The 5,549-nt window shown below is 38.9% G+C and overlaps 1 pseudogene; it reads right to left on the reverse strand.

The window, feature by feature from the left end:
- Positions 1-4,070: 4,070 nt before the first annotated feature.
- Positions 4,071-5,015, reverse strand: LOC129351316 (E3 ubiquitin/ISG15 ligase TRIM25-like; annotated as a pseudogene).
- Positions 5,016-5,549: the final 534 nt, after the last annotated feature.

The following is a 5,549-nucleotide window of genomic DNA, read 5'->3' on the forward strand; positions in this document are numbered from 1 at the left end:
TACACACCAATGAATTAATATTTGTTGTACTTTAAAGTCCAGCTGCACAGACTTGTGGAACATGCAGGGATATCACAGCGAAAATATAAAATATTACCAGTTATTTTGGTCTAGTTTCTGGTTCAAGTATCTTAGTTCACATGAAATGATTTATGATGGATGATGAAGCCAAAAAGGTGACAAAAAAACGAGAATCTTCAAAACTTAAACTAAAGAGAGAATCAACTTTGTTTCCCTGATAAACTGGTTGATAGGTTAGTTCATCTTTATGTTTCTGTGCGAATTTAGAAATATTAAATATCTATTTGTAATTTCGAAGAACAACAAAAGAAAAATAGACATGAGTTACTTTGGCAGAAACTAAAATAATTTTCTGCACCATTAAATGTGAAACTGATCCATCCATTTCTACCAAATGTATTTAAATAATGCAACTTAATCATTTGTAAATAAATAAAAATAGAAACAGCTGTTGAGGTGCGACCAGCGCAAACTGGTAAAAAACAAAGAACAGTTCTCACCAACTGAGACTCGTTCAAAAGACTCAAATCGACTCATCAATACTCTCCGATCACATCTGTATTCCTGCTTTTCTTTTCAGTTTTTAAGCCACTAATTCATTATTATTTTTAACCACAGCTCTTCGGTAAGCTAGCTCTAGCATCGCGCTTTGAGATGACGTCACGGCAAATAATGGCCTTTCACATGCAGTACCTCGCGGACCACTAGGGGCGCCCGCGGACCACCAGAGACAAAAGAGGCTCCATTTCTTTGTTTTCACAAAAATACAATAAAATTATAAAACTAATCAAACTCAATTAAATTCAATCGAAATTCCTTGAAAACTGTGAAGCATCCATTAAGTTTACCGGAGATTGGTACAAACTTTACCATTCCTAGCAGCAGCTTAGCAACATTTAGCTGGTCTCTATTTTTACAATACTTATCAGACATCGTAACTTATCTTTCACTTTGGTGCCATTTCTTTTTTCTTCTGCATGCATAAACGCATCAAAAAAACATTTTAAAGTATTTAGCCCTGCTGACGCAACAGGACAACTCGAGAACAACTTCCTTTTTCACTTCAAAATAAGATAAATACAGGCTGCTGAGCCTGAAGCACTGATTGTGCCTTCATAATGACAGCTTGCATCTACTTCACCAGACAAAGTCAAATCCTGGCTGCAGCTGGAAGACATTTAAATGTCCACTTTCAACAGATTTACATGGAGACAGTATAAATACGATATATTGAGTTCACAGTAACTTCACCACTGAAGCGTATTAACAGCTGTTAGGTCTGATCTAAGGGTTTGTATAATTAAATGTTATATTACTTCTGATTATTGGTGTTTGCTGACTGCCTCCCCTAACAGAGACATCAGGAGCATTAATATGTTGTGATATAAGGTTACACAAATCTCAAATATGTCACTTTTTACACTTAAATTATATATTTATCTAGTTGTGGAAAGACTAGCACCAGCTTATTGTTTAGACATGTGATTACTATAAATAAACGCATGGTTAAACTGTTGTTTTCCAAATGTTTCTATAAATACTAAAGAAATGCAAAATAAAACTGAGATTCACCACAAGCTCCATGTTAATCATTACCAAGACTCCCATCATTACCTGCTCCCATCGTCCTGCCCCAGAAACAAGACGATGGGAGCAGGAGTGGCGTTCAGTTTGTTTATAAAGACAACAACACAGGAGACACTGTGGCACCTGGATGCGACACACACACACACACACACACACACACACACACACACACACACACACGCACACACACACACACACACACACACACTCAGAGGAGAGAGAGACTAAACTGTATCTCAGACGTGCTGAAACATTTGTTTCTTTCTCAGCAAGGAAGCAAAAACTGTCCTGTCTAATGTCAGAGGTCAATAATACGACCCATAAAGTTCACTAATGCAAACTGAAGATTCTGTATGTAATTTATTTACTAATTTCTATTCACATGGTTTGGCAAAACTCCTTTGTAGAAAGAAGTCTATGCTTCCCATCCGGATCAGGCGTGGTACAGAGGCTCCATCTAGTGGAATGGAAGAAATGTGGACAGATACACATACACACACACTAACTATGGATCAAGTCAACACTATAAAATAGACGTCATGCTGAGGCAGCGTTGCCATAATCTGGAGTTACTGCAACATTTTGCACCCAAAGGAAAGTTGGCTGGTTACTAAATACACTGAGTGACAGAGTTTTTCCATCAGGCAGGTTTAATATTTAACTTGATTGGTTCAGGGAGTAGGAGACGTAATTTTCCCACTCGGGTCGGTTACTGGAGTCCAGACCCTGAACCCACTGAGACAAGACCAGACAAGACTTTCCTTAATGGTCCGACTTTACAAGAGCTTCATGAAAAATTAATGCAGCTCTATGTGGATATGAATGTTGCCATTCACTGTCTGTAGTGGAGACAATTAGCTTTTGTGGTCGATCCAAAACAGTTTTTATGTAGATAAAAATATATTTTCTCTCTGGTTTTCAGTGCTTAGTTGAAATAAACTTACAGGTGGTTTAAAAAGGTCAAACCGGTCAGAGTTATGAGAAGAATGTTTATTTCTTTACATTCAGTAAGTCAAAAGAAAGTCCAACGTGTGATGACAGGAGCGTAGATTCTTTGAAAAAAGCAAAATGAATCAAAGGTACCATAAAAGGTTCATTTTAGTGTCAACATGAATTTATTTAACAATAAATAAGATGAAAATCTCAAAACCAATTTCAAAACTGAGACGGATTATTTAAAAAACAACAAACAAGGGATTTTAGTGCTTTGTAATTTGTAGCCATTGTTTAGTTAATGAACCTGAATGAGGAGCGGTTGCTGCTCCTCTTCCTGGCCCAGTAATTCAAGGAATGTAAAAGCTAAGAACTATAATTACAAAGAGTTGACTCATTTATATTAACATAATTATCTTCCTGCAGCCAGTTTATGTGAAACAAAACAAATTAATCTACTACACATCAAGCCATTCACTAGAAATATTTGAACAGCGAAATCTGATGTCCAACAAACCACTTGAATAAATCATAAAATAGTAAAAGAAGAAATTAATAAACCAGTAATTTATTTTTTAACCTGACAAACCAAACATAAATATTCTGTTTCCACTAAACCACAAATTTAACAAAATCACAATATTTACATAGAACCCAAATAGAACAGCAATATCTGGTTTGACAAAGTAATAAACGTAAAAATATCTGATGGATGAAATCCTTCGGAGCAGTGACAGCATCTACAATTGAACAGAAACAGGAAGGGACAGCACCCAAACAAACATCAATGAAACAACAAAGAGAACAAAGTATCATTGTAATCACCATTACAATGGACCATGATTTATTAAATAAAGAACAAAAATAGAGTAATGCAGCTGAACATGACTTTATATGAACTAAACTAACAGCAGTTTGCACCATCAAAAATAACGAATAACACCAGAGTCGAAAGACGACAACAATGATGGAGACAAAAGAAACTATTTCAAGTTAACAAACTCAGCAGTCGCGCCACCATCATGTGAAAATAGGGAGAAGAGACCAAACCCAGCATGTAGCGGCTGAGTGAATCTGGTCTGGACTCTGTGGAGGAGAGTCATGGTACCAGAAACGCTGTAGAAACAGAATACCTGCTGTGTGATCCAGATACACTCCTAGTCTGGAGGAAACTGGACCTGATACTGGAGTTTTAATGTTGCTGTGATAAAATGTGTATCTGTCTGTGGTGCAATTTAATGACCAAGATTTGTCATTGAATCCAAACTCACATTTATTTGATCTCCCTGCTCTGCCGATGCTTTTATTTGAAACTACGACTTCAATTCCTCCTCCTCTCCACTGCACCTCCCAGTAACAACGTCCAGTCAGACTCTCTCTGCTCAGGATCTGACAACAACCAGAGAATCTATCTGGATGGTCAGGATAAAACTGCTGTTCTTCTACCCTCGTTACTTTTCTGTTCCCCTCAGATAATAACAGGAATCTGTTCGCTGTGTTTGGATCTAGGGTGAGTTCTTGTGAGTATTTCAGGAATTCAGTCTGGTCTTTGGTTCTGGTTCTGGTTCTGACAGTAGAACATCAACCTTAGTGAGTCTTGGTGAGATGTTTGTCCCTGTGTCTCTCAGGACGTCCTGTAGTTTGTCTCTGAGCTCTGACACAGCTGCTGTCACGTCCTCAAAGTGTCTCAGAGGACGGATGTTGATCTGGATGATCCTGTAGACTCACTGAGTGCTGGCAGTGAGGGGTAGTTGAGGAGAAACTGGGTGTGATCCTCTGTGTGTGAGAACTGCTCCAGCTCAGCGTCTTTCCTCTTCAGCTCAGTGATCTCCTGCTGCAGCTTCTCCTGAACATCTTTGACTCGACTCACTTCAGTTTCCTGCTGGGATCTGATCTGCTGCTTCACATCAGAGCTTCTTTCTGGAGGAGACGATCAGCTCAGTGAAGATCTTCTCACTGTCCTCCACTGCTTTATCAGCAGAGACATTGATGGCCTCCACCTCCTGTTGAAGCAGCTTCACATCTTTCTCTTGGTCCTGGATTCTCTGATGGATTTGTTGTCGCTTCCTGGAGGGATTCACCAGGTTGTGTTTCTTTAAATGTGGAGCGTCGTAGTGAGGTTGAAGATGATTCTCACAGTAAGAAGCTTTCATCTTCCTCCCAGTGCAGACATCACTGGCCACATCTTCAGGTCCAGCATAGCGGTGATCAGCTGGAGCAGCTTGGAGTCCAGTCTTCTTCCAATCGTTCACTAGTGCTGCTAGCATGATGTTTTTTACAAGGACAGGCCTAAATCTGAACTCTTTCCTGCACTGAGGGCAGCTGTGGATTCTCCTCTGATCTTCTCCATCCCACTTGTCTTTAATACAGTTCTTACAGTAGCTGTGTCCACAGGGAATAGTCACCGGATCCTTTAGTAGATCCAAGCAAATGGAGCAGGAGATTTCCTCCAGACGAACTCCTCTCTGAGCCATTTTACCTCTCAGCAGCAACGACAAAGTTTAAATCAGAAGACTTCTGACTCTCAGCAGGTCTTAGTTACTCCCAGATTTAAGAGATGAGTAAAGATATGTTGAAAATCTGGAATCTCTGTCTCATAGCAGGAAGAAGACATGTTTTAAGACTGACTCATTTCCATAAGGTGTGTTTGACTCTTGAGTATATTTTATGAAAGACTTAGCTTGAACATATTCATACTCTAGGAAATTTGGAATAAAAATATTTCATTCAACAAAACAGTTTGTTTTTGATTTGAAACAGTCATAGAAACTTATCAAAGCTTTCTTTTGGAAAAGGATAAACCATTTAATATTCACTGTGACGATTCCACAGTTTAACACAGATAGTTGTTATTGTTTCCTTTCAACCATAAAAGCAACAAATGAAACTCACATTACATGCTGTATTCATGTGATTGCAGTCTTTTAAAAGCTTTCCTAATTTGCTATAATGGCGACCAAAGATCCACATCCCCAAAGCGCTGCGCGGTCCGAGCCCAGGTCGGCCCG

Source organism: Poeciliopsis prolifica, unplaced genomic scaffold, assembly GCF_027474105.1.
Source record: "Poeciliopsis prolifica strain line A6 unplaced genomic scaffold, Auburn_PproV2 SCAFFOLD066, whole genome shotgun sequence".
In the NCBI taxonomy this organism is placed as follows: Eukaryota; Metazoa; Chordata; class Actinopteri; order Cyprinodontiformes; family Poeciliidae; genus Poeciliopsis; species Poeciliopsis prolifica.